The following is a 13,761-nucleotide window of genomic DNA, read 5'->3' as shown; positions in this document are numbered from 1 at the left end:
TCGGTTAGTAAATTCACAAGGAAAAAGATAATAAAAGTACTTGGCAACCGCAAAACTCATGATAAAATTTCGGTGATTTAACAATTGACGCAAGATACGATTGATGACGTTCCAGATGAACCGTGAAGCCTTACATTGCTGTTGTTATTGTTGTTGTTCTCGATTGTTGTAGATCGAGACTAAAGTAATTATTTACCTGATAGATTAAGAGGAACTCTGATAACTGAATTCCAAATCTTAGTGCCTAAAATAAGCGTGAATAGTAAAGTTACATAACACTTTCACTCTGTTATCAGTGACGGGAAAAACAAATTTGTTTTGTCTGCATTGCGATGACGGAGCTTAGACCGATACTTTTCATTGTTCATTGCACAAGCCCCCTTGATTATCTTGATAACCGTCATTTTATCAACCATCAGTCATTGCATGATGATATCGGCGCGTAAGGAATGTAAATCATTGCAAGAACCACCAAAATCATGGACTAATATATACACTATAGGTTCGTTCCGAGAGAACGGGAATATATTCATGTGAGCGGATGCGTATCACAGCGCAAAAATTCACCAAACGTAGTAATGAATTCAATACTTTTAAGAGGAAGTGAGTTGAAATAAAGAAGTCTCACATTCAGGAGAAAGTATATCAACACTGAAACCGCAACCGCCGGAAATATTCTTAAGTGGAGACTGAAATGTCTAATGTGCTTCTTATTGATCTGACAATGCGTTTCCATTCCAGCCAAGGGAAATGAAGGAATATCCTAAGGATAGACCAAATCCTTGTTAAATCTATCATCCTCATACTTGAATCACGACATTACGAGACCTTCTAAACCAAAGATAAAAATGTTTTATGTTTTCTCAGTCAAGCTTAAGCTAACAAAGTGAGGTACTGAGAAGTGAGGAATCATGCGCAATGACCTTTCATAAGTTTGATTTTAATTAGGAACTTCCATGACGACCTTTCTGCCCTTGGCTAGAGAATTGGTGCATGCTACTCGTCTGCATTATGTTGAGAGGCCATGATGTCACACTCGCTAGTACTAGCGGTACTGTCTAGCACAGCTAGTACTATGGAATTAAGTCTAGCAAAAGAAGATTTGTCTTAATACAAGATTTGTTGCTCGCGTGGATCAGACAGAGAAAACGGTAAAGACTGGGTAGGATGTGAATGTGATCAGTAATATAAGAAATGCGCATTTCTAGATGGAATTCGAAACGATGATGTCCAGAAATAAAAGTGTTTTAAAAGGGCACAATTAATAGTGACTGAATATAACTGTGCTGGGGGATTAAACTGAGCTGCGAGATACCAGGACTGCTTAGCTTTAAAATTTGCTGGGAAAAAACTGTTAGTTGCGCGGCAAATTTTTCATGGAACTTTGACTTTAAAAAACTATCAACTTAAAGAGAAAATTTAATCGTTGGAAGTTGACTCGAGAACTAAATATCACATTAAAAAAAAGAAAGGCAGGATCATCTGGAGCACTATAAAGATAAGACTGTTCCTAATCAAGAGAAGGTAACTCATGCGGTTAAAGTTAAGAAAAAGAATTTATTGATATCAAAGATACGTAACAAGGTAGAAGGTAACAATAAATATCGGGAAACTGAAACAAAAAAGTATGATTAGTAATGTTTATAGCGAGGAGAACGACGTGGTTGAAGCATTAGTAGACAGAAACTATTATTTGCAGTCAATTCCTGGTGTAAAGAAGAAGATAAGTCCGTTATTCGAGACTCCTGATGCAAGTAGGGCTGCCCACCCCATTACAAAATGTGATCCTGAAATTCGAAAGGCCAATCGTGATAATGGTAATAAAGTTATGTGATGCACGTGACAGATATCGTGCTCTGACCCCCTTTTGCTCTCTAGAGACTTGGGCATACTGAGAAGGAATGTAGAGATTTTAAAAATGTGGATGTAAAGAGATTAGTTGCAAATGTTGATTACAGTTACAAATTTCATCGTCTTGAATTATGTCAGTTGGAAGAAGAATCCTGTAAATTACGCTTGATAAATGTCCTTTGATGTTAATAATCTATGTAGTCATGGATTATGTGAATGAAATATTGCCGCGTTGATTGTATTATGGCAGTTTAAAGATGCATGATTAAAAAGGAAATATATTTGCCCACTGAAATCAGACACGAAGAATATCTAGCAGAAACAGCATTTCTGTTGTTGACCGTTGTGATATAGAGAATTTAACAAGTTATGTGGGATATGCAATGGCATTCATAAAGAGTCGTTACATTTGTGTAACTGAAAATAACAGCGAGTCTTGCTGAGCGTCTTCGACAAAGACAAGGCCTGATAAGAAAACCGAAACGGTATTCTTTAATTTCCGTTAATAACAAACTAAATAACATTCTTCCTGATAATGTTACGGATGTTGATGCTCATGTCTTTATCAGAAACTGCATTAATACTTCTAACATCCATGCTCACTTGCTTTAACTTTACTGCCTTATCCATTTTGAAATCACTGTTTATACACTCATATTCTCCACTGGGCCGTGATGCATTCTGGAAAGCTGCTTAGTAAATTAAAGGTATTTTAAAGTAATAATAATAATGTTAGAGGTAATGTTCGTGCTTGATAACAATAAAACAAACCAGCCAATACCCACTCCCCTAGTTTTCCGGAGGCGCAGTAATGACGTCATAACCAGCGCGGGACACGAACGACGGAACTAAAGTCGCGGTGAGAACGCGCCCTCCTGCGAAACCCAGACGAAAACGCACCTTACCCACCAGTCTTGTGTTGTTATTCGTGTCACTAAGGGATACCCGGGCGACCTTATTTATCAGTGAATTGTACCCGCTGAGCATTCATGGTGAGATATTTTCGTGTTTTGATGCTGTCGAGGGAAGCCTGCAGATTAATTTGGGGGGCGCTCGGAGGGGGATATAAATCCCTGCGGTCAGAATAAGAGAGGAGATGAGAAAGGTATCTCTGGACCCACGGGCGTGAGGTAGCGGTCGGGATAGAATGCCTTGCGAGAGAGAGAGAGAGAGCGAGAGATGCCCTTTGGTCACATACCGTTATAGGCTTCCCCCGTAAGCCAGGGGTCTCGCAGCCCTGTGACGGAGGCGCTGCTGCGTAGGGGCTGGGGATCGGCCTCCATTTACAAATTAGGTATAGTGACGTGGATTCTGGTGCCGAGTCGAAGCTTAGCCTTACAGTGCTGCTTAAGGTGTCGTAGGTACGTGCCGTAGGCTATGCAGGTACTCGCGGTAGCCAGCCGTACCTTCCGACGGACGGCCTAGTCCCTGAATAGTAAGCTTTCCACCTCAAGGTGTGATGGTATTCGTAGGTTCGTGCGCGTTTGCAGGGTAGTGTGGCCTCGTGTAGGCAAATCTTCAAGCAGACTCGTCCTGTATAGGCTAGGTTTAAGAACTTTTTCTAGACTATTTTTAGGCTAGACCACATAGCTATCGTATCCAGGCTAGCCCGTTTCTGTGTCTTGCCTGTTGCCTACAATAGGAATTAGCTAGCTAATCCCTGTTGTAGGATGTTAAGTCTTAACTTGGATTATGTACCCCTATTTTCCGACTGTGTGCTTATGGCCGAGGCTATTTATAGACTACCCTTAATGCCTCGTACCTTCTATAGCCAAGGCAGTGACCTCTAGACTGCTGTGCTAGGGTATATGATGGCAAAAAATTAATACAAAAGTTGTGGAGAATGCATGAAGATCCACCAGGAAAACTATGTCTACTGTTGTTCATCACGACCTAACCAAAGGACCTAAACCTGTTTTGGGAAGCCTTGCACCTTCATTGAATACCGTAACTTAACCTTGGCATGAATTATAGGCTACAGTGATTCTTCCATCTCTTAAGGGATGCGTGTTAGCCGTTCTGACCTCAATAACCAATGCTGAATGATCGTGTAAAAATGCGTTAGTGGCTTGACGGTAATTGTAAAATGAGTGAATTTTAATGTAGGTAGAATGACAAGAAGGGCATGATTCCATGGAACAGAAGCAATGCATATTGTTGAAGTAAATCCAACCTTGTTCCATGATTGGCTAATTGAGGTCACATGGTTTTAAAGTAACGTTACATTGGTGTGGTGACTGGAGGAGTAACTTAGTTGAGGGTTTTGAATTCTGAAGAGTGAATGGAAGATAAATGGAGTCACTGGTGATTTCAGTGAATTTTACAAAGACATGTTGTTGTGGTAAATGTTATTGTTATTGGTAAATGTTTATTTCCAAGAGAGAGAGTATAGAAGAAAAGGGTTTTCTTAAGCATATATAAGATGAAATGTTGAGCTAGGTTCAATCCTCCTTAAAAACTTGGTGAAACTAAATATAAAGATTTGTACTAGGCCAGTTTTTAATGTGCAATGTCTGTTAAGCTGAAAGCCTGTAACACTATGTAGCAAAAACTTGGGCGTTAACAAGAAAACGGAAGAATTTTTTAGTAATACTATAGAATAATAAAATTCATGGCCAGTGTGTTGGGAGGATCATACTGCGAATAAAAAGGTGGTGGATAAGTTGTGTCCAATTGCTGGAAACTACTGAATTACAAACACTGGGAAACTGCTGAATTACAAACACTGAGATAGCTCAGACTTGTGATGGAAAGGGATGAAAAACACTTAGAGAAGTATTGGATATGGAAGTTGCAGGACAAAGACTGGTTGGGAGTCCCATGAAGCCATGGGAAAAGGACATGATGACGATCTCAGCCGGATGTTAATTTTGGCAGAAAGAAGTTGTTTTTTTTCATAACCTAACGAAGGTAAAAACTGACGTGTAAATGTGAACGTTGAAGTTCATGAGTGGGTGGGTGATGACGGTCATGAGCCATGGTACCAGTGTGTATCCCAGTGAGGACATGTTGCTACTGATATCCAGGATTATGACGATAATGCCTGTGTGCCAGACATTTTGAGCTTAGGCAACATTTGCGAGGCACAAGGAAACCTCATTGAAAAGTAGCCTATATATACAGTGACCATCCAAGCAACAGCAGTTTAAGAATTTCTTTGTGTGCTGCCTCCTTGTTGTAAGGAAGAACACCAGTTATTAGTGGCAACAGCATTGATTATATTGTCAGAATATACATAACCATTTCTTCATGGATGCCACCCCACTGAATGCAGGCCCAAGGCCATCAGGTCACCCAGTTGCCCCATTTGTTTAATCTCAATCACTGGTTTCACCAGACTGGGTCGTCTCATTGGGGTTGGGTTAATCTTACTCTTGACTTTCTCAAATATACTGGTACCCGTAAACTTGATTGTGCTGGATTAGGGCCATTCCATGTTAACAGGACAGTATTTTTATTGTCACTAGCCGTGTAGGACACACTGTTCAGGAAAGAAGATAATTGATTTGGTGAGGGGCATAACTTAATGTTTACACAGGTTCAATGTACAGTGTTGCATGCGTTAACTAGCCTACATTCAATGAATTTTTTTTTTTTTTTTTTTTGTATTTTGGTATCATCTGCACTCCTTTCCCTTGTGAATGCATGAAAAATACATAGAGTATCTATAACTAAATACTTGTGTATAGTGGTGTGTGAAGTGTGACTAGTGAGAAAAATTGTGAAATTTTCTGATACTATACAGTACCTATTATTGTAGACGGTTAGTGCTGTCAGTGCACCTCACATGATCCACTGTAGGCATTACATAAGGTTATTTTGATTTGGTGAATGTTAGAATAATTCCCATTGTACCTCACAGAAACTGCAAGAATGAGAGAGAGAGAGAGAGGGGCATAACATAATGTCTCCGCCCTCAGATCTTAAAAACTACTGAGGCTAGAGGGCTGCAAATTGGTATGTTGATCATCCACCCTCCAGTCATCAAATACCAAATTGTAGCCCTCGGGCCCCAGTAGTTTTTATATTATTTAAGGATAAAGTTAGCCATAATCACGTATTTGGCAATGATATAGACCAGGCCACTACTGGGCCGTGGTTAAAGTTCCATGGGCCGCGGCTCATACAGAATTGTACTGAGACCACCAAAAGAGAGATCTATTTTTGGTGGCCTTGATTGTACACTATATACAGAAAACTCGATTGCGCTGAAGAAACTTCAGCAGATTTTTTACGTGTTTTATTATTTTTTACATGTTTTATTTTAATATCACCTGCACTCCTTTTTCTTTTGAATGTATGAAAAATACACAGAGTATCTATAACTAATTACAGTACTCATGTCCAGTGGTGTGTGAAGTATGAGTAGTGAGAAAAATTGTGAATTTTTCTGATGCTATACTTATTCTCTGTAGGGAGTTAGTGCTGTCAGTGCACCTTACATGGCCCACTGTAGGCATTGCATAAGGTTATTTGCAGTATCTCTTTTGGCACATAGCTGCAACCCCTTTCATTCCCTTTCACTCTACCTCCTCTCATATTCTCTCACTTCCATCTTTCTTTCCACCCTCTCCTCATATTCTCTCACGTCCATCTTTCTTTCCACCCTCTCCCAACATTTTCAAAGAGCAACTGCAAGGCTTTCATCCTGTTACACTTTTAAAACTTTTTACTCTCAAATTCCCTTTCAGCACTGAACAACCTCATATGTCCTAGTGCTTCTAAATTTTACATTCCACTCCAGTACTTTACCTATCGATAATTTTTAACTTATTTTATAGCATTTTTAGTGCTTTGTTGTTACCACTTTTAAGATGCTACTCGCAATATAGTATGGGTGTAGTATAGCAATATATGTACTTGTACAATATTACTTTACTTGTACATTTGTTATAGTACGTGTGATTTCATGTGATTTTTTGCCTCTTGCTTTCTATTTTATTGTTGGCTTATAGCCAAATCCAAAGTTATTCAGCACACTACTGGCACATTTACAACTTAATACTAGACCCAGGTTTTCAAGGTGTGGAAGTTAAAACTATTGGTCAACCATAAGAATGCACTGTACTGCACTTTCATAGTACTGTACAATAATTCAGATTAATTTTTTGTACTGTGTAATGTATTTAATATTTAGAAATCTATGGAATGTCTTTGCAGTGCAGCATTGAATTTATTATAAATTGATTATATACAGGCCGTACCTGGATATTTCTCTTGATACAAACTGTACGGGGATATTTTAAGGAAATTGTGTTTTTGGAGTGTCTTTGGCTCTCAAGCAGTAATATATAGGCTACATGGCTTGCATTTATGTATTCTAAGGGTTTTATTGTACAAGAAAATTCAGTATATTACCATATTAGTTTACCATGGTCTTTAATGACTGTATTGAATGATCTTAACTCTGCACTGTAATTAATTGACTGGTTATCTTTGCTAGCAATAATTATAGTTTTCCAAGTCAATTGTTTTTCTGTATGAGTTTTTGATACAGTATTTGCTTCAAATGGTAATCTAGACCTACACAGTATATTATTGCTACCCAGTCCAAGTGTGTTTTTTGTTTATTTGCATTTCAAGCTTTTTGCCTGGAAAATAAATTACATATGTTAGGTGGTATACAGTGTAATTGTGCTGTTTGCTTTATCACTATAGTTTCCAGAATACAGTGTGGGTATGGATGTGTGCCCATTTGTCCATTGAGATTTCTTATAAATATGATATTGCAATACACTCCCTGAACACCTGAATTCGCCCTTAATCCCACTAGCCCGAACAACTCCAATTACCAATCCACTATTGGAAATTTTAACAGCCAGCATTACCAACGCTGCAGGTAAAATCTTGTCACTTGAGCTACCATAACAACGGTTGGCAACGCTGACGCAGGTGTGTGCCGACACTCCCACTTTCGTCAGTTGCATTTTGTTCGCGCTGCTGGAAGGTTGTTTCCTTCTGCAGTGCGAGGTTTTAATCCTATTGCCCGACTTCTTTTTGTATTTTGGACCTCTGGTGAAGACCTGGATTGTATTTACCGGTTTCTTTGGTTTTTTTTTTTGGATATCTTTGATGTGGAACGTCTTTTAGAATTGGACTCGCTGGTTCCCGGTCTCGAGTGGTCATCATGGACTCTTTCACCTTCTAGTACTGCGCCTTCGGCTTCGACATCGACCTCGACTGCCCCTACGACTCTGGATGCTGGAGCTCATCGCTTCTTCCTGCCAGAGACGGATGACTACCTTGAGACACGATAGACATTCTGTCAGGTATGCAGGAAAGTTAAATGTGATGTGCAGGCTCATTGCGATGAATGTTCCGATTGGAAGGCACAAGAGATGGAGGATTACATTCGTCATCGCAAGTCTTTGGCTAGTAAGGGCGACAGACATCGGGCAGATTCTCGTTGCCTCAAGTGTCTCAGGCTTTTGCTACAGATCAGTTGATGGATTTAGCGAGTTCAGAGGTAGTCAAAGAGATAGAGGATAGGATTGCAAGTAGTATGGAAAATAGCTAGTCTTCTTCAACATTTCTCAGGTAGGGATAGTATTAGTGATAGGATGTATACTCCTTCCTTTTCAGCTCCCCTGCCTGTTCCAGAACCAACCCTAACGGGTGCTGAGGGTAATGGCAGAACCGCAAGCCTCCGAGTGGGTAGAGTCTGCTGGCCCCCTCAGCGCGGAGCAGGCAGTGAAGGGTTGAAGGATTTCCCCCCAACTCCCTGTAGTATTGATAAATTTAATCTTGATAATGTTAGTCAGGATCAAGATCTAGGTGTGATAAAGGAGGATAGGTTTGGGCTAGGTAGTGAGGAGAAGGTATTAAGGATGCAGAGTCGTTCTCCTGGACAGGTTCTGGTTTCGGATTCGAGTGGTTTTTGTGCTTTGGCAAGAGTTTCACCTTCATCGCTTCTTTTCCGCCTGGCTCAGTCTCAAGTCAATGTTTCAGTTACGGTGGTGCAGAATCCTTCTGCTTTTGCTCATAACTCACTTCCGACTGTTTCTGAAATCTACTGTAGTTTCCCCCTTCCCTGTGTTTTCTACTCCTCCATCTAGTAAGGCGGGTTCTGGTGTGTCCTTTCGGCTTCTAAAAGTAGTTTGCAGGACCTGCAATTGGAGATGGCAAAATATAAGATGGATTGCTGGGTCTATCTACGGATACAGACCTATGGTGATAGGTTATTTTTCGAATGGTTTCTCTAACATTAGAGAGTATGTGACACAGTAGTCCAGAATTCATGTCGGATATGTTTCAGGATTATTGAGGGGGCGGGGGGCGGATTCGGTGTACCTTCTGTCCTTTTCGTTCTAAGTTTTCCTCTGGGTTACCTGTCACTTCATCTCCTGCTCCCACATTCTCTGTCGCTCCTTTTTCAGTCTCCTCTTTGGCCTCTTCTTCTGCTCCGGTCTTTCCTGCGGCTTCCGCATCTTCGGTTTTCCCTCCTTCTTCGACTTTGGTTTTCCTCTTCTCAGGTAACTTTTTTTTTAATGCGTCTGCTATTCCTTTGCTTCCTGCCTTTCCTTCCTCAGTACAGTCTTCTCCGGTAGGAGGAGCTTCTGGACAGGTGAAAACGCAGTTACGGCAGATTTTGGCTGCAGGTGTCTCATGTTCCATCCCTTCGGGGTATATGCAACCCCTTGCTTCTGCTTCAAACGGCTGTTCCGGTAGTGTCAGGTATTTCACAGGGTTTGCCTGTCGCTTCCAGTTCGGGTTTGCGCTCCGTGGTTTTGGCAGGGCTTGCAGTAACTTCTTCGAGCGGTCTGTGGCTTTCATCGCCTGCATTTTCCGCGGCGGTAACTCCAAGGGTAGCTTCTACCTCTTTCATTCTCCTTCCTTCTTCTTCATCTTCTTCCGTCCCTCTGCAAGCAGTTTCGTTTGTGCATCCTCCCCCAGGGTTTAGCAATGTGGGTTTGGCTACTCTCACTCGTCTTCCCCTTGGTAATAATGGGGAATCAGCTCCGGGTTTTTTTCCTCAGTTCAGCCTTCTCTTCTTCCCGGCGGGTGCAACTATGTGGATTCAGCTCCGGGTACCCGATTAGGTGTGGGTGCGCAGCATTCTGGTTAGGGTGATCCGCTTGCGGACTCTTCATCATTGTCCGGGCTTCATTCAGTACCTCCTCCTTTGTCAGTCTTAGACCGTTCGGACATTGCAGAACAGGATTCTTATCCGGAGGTGCAGGAGATTCTGGCGGACTTAGAATATCCTCTTCCCAGCAATAACGATTACGGATGCATGCTTGAGTATGTTACTTCTTTGTACCCTCAAGCAAGAGCTCCAGACCTCCTGATTTAGACAATTCAGGTTTTTTTTTTTATTTATTTATTTATTTATTTATTTTTTTTGACACTAAGCCAGCTCCTGCCTCTTTTTCGTGTTGGCTGGTTTAGTTCGATCAGGTTAGACAGGCTTTTGGGGAGGCGGACGTTCGTTTAGCATCAGTAGTGGCTTCTAATAGACAGGACTCTTCTCTTCTCTCTCCGCATAGGACGATTTACGCAGTTCGAGGTAACTGTTCGGCAGGTGTCAGGTTGCCATTCAACGAATCGGTTGAGGCAATCCTGTCTGTCTCCGGCATCGTCTCGGCTTGTAGGGACTTCTCTTAGGGAAGCAGGTGCTTGGAGGATGTGTTGCGCAATCAGACTGAGGCTCTTGCGCACTCTCTCTGGATGCTGTCAGGTTTACTATAATGGGGTTCTAAAGAGTGACAGCTGTGCCCCTTCGGATCTGTGGCTGTTGGCAGCCTAATAAATTTATCTGGAGGGGTCTGGCTCACCAGGCGAGTGCTTTAGCTTCATCTACGACGTTTGGAGCAGGAAAGTCGAAATTTCTATCTTGGTCATCTTCCCCCTCAGTATCTGGACGTTCGTAAGAGGGATTGCTCAGAACACCATTAGCCTTAGCTAATTCTTGTTCAAGGATGATGACGTAGCCAGAATGAGAAACGTGGTTGCTTCTAACTCATGTCTCCGGTGTCGGCAATTATGCAAAGTGGAGGGTACAGTGTGTTGAGGTATCTAGGCGATTGGTTGATCCTTGCCTCCTCTCTAGAGGAGCTAGTAAGAGCAAGGGAATTCTTATAGAATTTTTAACCTGTTCAGGTAGGAGGATTCTCTCCCTTCCTTTGAGGGTTTTCACAACCCTGGAGAGGATCCAGTCAGTTCTTTAGCAGGTAGAAGGGTTCCTGTCCATCAGGGAATGGCCGGTACCAGCTTGGAGAAGCCTCCTAGGGAGAATGTCTCTCTTTCTCTCTCTTTTAATTCCAGGGTCTCATCTCCGGATGCGCTCTCTTCAGGTACGTCTCGGGAATCGCTGGGACTTCCACAACGAGAATGCAGTTATAGTCGTGAGCGATTCTTACCTGTTGGATCGACTCCCCTCTTCCAGATGTTCATCTGTACACAGATGCCTCAGATCAAGGTTGGGGAACAACCTTGGAGGAAACCCAGGCCTCGGGCTTCTGGGGGTGTTCAGGAACGATAGGAGTCAATAAATCTTCAGGAAAATCAAGGCTGTAAAGGAAGCCCTCAGTTGTTTTCAGTCCTAGTGCGCAACAGAGTAGTGGCTATGTTTAGCGACAGTGTAATTGCCGTGTCGTATCTGAAGAACCGGGGCGGGGGGCGGAATCAGGCCTAACAGAACTCGATACTATAGCACAGAGAGTCCTGAGAGGGTGCGAAGAACGAAAAGTGTCTCTTCTTCCCCAATTTATATCGGGGAGTCTCAACGTACTGGCCGATTCGCTAAGTCGCTCCCATCAGGTATTTGCGGGGTTAGTGGACTTTGGCTCTGGAAGTAATATGTCAGGTTCTCGGGAAGTGGCTAGCAACTGTGGACTTATTTGTGATATGATTAAACCGTCATCTTCCGGTTCATTTCTCACCAGTGGTGGTCCCCATGTCGATAGGTACTGATGTGACGTTACAAATTGGAATCACATGCAGATGTATGCCTTTCCTCCATCTGGTCTCATTCATCAGGTAATAAGGAAATTGCGGGAGAGTGTCAAGACGTCTATGACTGTAATAGCTCCCTGCTCGCCATAACACGCTTGGTTTCCGGAACTCCCAGAGCTCCTTACGGAAGTTCCGATGTCCCTATCCATGCGAAACTTCTCAGACGACTGCATTCTCACCATTATTATCCAAACCCTCGTGTGCTGTACCTAGTTGCAGGGTGACTGTAGAGAGAGCCGCTAGACAGTCCGGACTCCCTAAAGCTGTGTCTAGATAGTTTTCTTTTAGCTTGAGAAAGTCAACCCGTAAACCTTACCATGTTCAGCTGGACAAGGTATAAAAGTTAGTGGTGTAAGGAAGGTCATTCCATCTCTAGACCTTCCATAGCCAAAATAGCTGATTTTCCTTTATTCCTTCGGAAAGTCAAGGGTCTTTCATATTCGGCTATTGCTGACTACCGCTCAACGATGAGAGGTACAGTTAGTTTCCACCTTCCTGAAATCTCTAGTAGTAAGATAATTGATGATTTATTACGTTCTTTTAAGGTTGAACGTCCTGTCTTGCCGACTCGGGCCCCTCCGTGGGACTTGTCGGAAGTACTTCAATATTTTTCTTGTGTTCCCCTGTCTTTGAACCCATTGAAGCTATAATTTTAAGACACTAAGAAGTTGCTTTTTCTTGCCGCTTTAGCTACGGCTAAAGGGTTGGGTGAGCTTCAGGCATTTTCTAGGTTGGGTTCCTATGCGAGAAATGATACATATTTGTCTGTCTTCCGGAATTTGTGGTGAAGACAGAGTCGGAGGTTAAAACTCTCCCTCGTTCGTTTAAAGTTCTTGATCTGCAAGTGTTCGTTACCAGCGATCCAGTGGAAGTATCTCTATGTCTGGTGCGAGCATTAAAGTCTATTTAGCAAAGGTTGGGAAACCCCATCCGCTTCCGCACACACTTCTTGTCTTTCTGCGGAACCCTTCCCGTCCGCTGTCAAAGAATGTGATTACTGTAGTTACTTTCGGAAGTCGGTGATTTCCCAGGCTTCTCAGGGTTGTTCTTCGTCGTCTTCAGCTCTGTATTTCCCCGACCGCACAGTATTTGGAGTACAGTGAACCCCCGTATTCGCGGGTGATGCGTACTGCAACCCCCCCCCCTGCAAATAGCTAAAATTCTCTAATACTTAAAACCCTTCTAAAAACACTTAGAACTGCCCATTTTGATAGTTTAAACACAAGAAGAAACCTGTAAAAATGCTTATACATGAATATTTTAATAGTTTTCTCACAAGAAGTGCATTTATTCATGAAAATTATATGAAAATACTGAATTAGTGAATAATTCTCAGTGAAAAATACTGCGAATGGGCGAATTTTCTGTGAATAATGGGTAGATATGTTCCACAGAGAAACCCGCGAATGCGTGAGTCCGTGAATCATGAGAACGCGAATACAGGGGGGGGGGGGCCGGGGTTTACTGTATGTCCACTTCATCTTCCTTTCTAAGGAATTATTCAGTGCTGTCTGTTCTGGAGGCAGCTACTTGGAAGTTCGTCTCAGTGTTTACTTTACTTGAGAGACGTTCGATTCGCCTCATACCGTGTAGCGACGAAGTCTGCTATCTAGGGTGCATTCATTTAGCTGAGGTGATATTCGCTTAGTGCGGAGGTTCGAAGGGTTATTCTCTTAGTCCACTTGTCGTGGCTAAGTCTAATATCTAGGGTGCGCTCATTTAGCTGAGGTGGTATTCACTTAGTGAGGAAATTCTTAGGTTAACCAGATAGAGGAATGCCTTTTAATCTTTAGAATTCTTAGGCAACAGTGATAGTATAATCACATGAACTTAGGTTTAGTACATTTTAAGTATCTTGGTCTTTGATAGTTTCCCTATGAGAGTCCAAGGGGGTGCTTTAGTAGGCTAGGCTATTTCGTCGGCACTGAGATACTTCTTCGCTCATCAATCATTGGG

General features: G+C 42.2%; 1 protein-coding gene across 4 annotated transcripts in view; it reads left to right on the top strand.

Moving 5' to 3' along the window:
• LOC136842791 (uncharacterized) overlaps window positions 1-13,761 on the top strand; it is a 49,205-nt gene that overhangs the window by 1,778 nt on the left and 33,666 nt on the right. Inside the window, exon 1 of one of the 4 annotated variants that reach the window (XM_067110624.1) lies at window positions 2,708-2,843. The exons of 1 other annotated variant lie outside the window; for it this stretch is intronic. The gene's annotated coding sequence lies outside the window, so the exon portion shown is untranslated. Of the gene's footprint in view, window positions 1-2,707; window positions 2,844-2,956; window positions 3,213-13,761 lie in introns of those variants that run through there. 2 more of the 4 variants (XM_067110625.1, XM_067110628.1) reach the window with 2 other exon arrangements.

This window comes from Macrobrachium rosenbergii, chromosome 10, assembly GCF_040412425.1.
Source record: "Macrobrachium rosenbergii isolate ZJJX-2024 chromosome 10, ASM4041242v1, whole genome shotgun sequence".
Lineage (NCBI taxonomy): Eukaryota > Metazoa > Arthropoda > Malacostraca > Decapoda > Palaemonidae > Macrobrachium > Macrobrachium rosenbergii.
The sequence above is the reverse complement of the archived record's forward strand: the minus strand, read 5'-3'. Positions and strand labels throughout refer to the sequence as shown.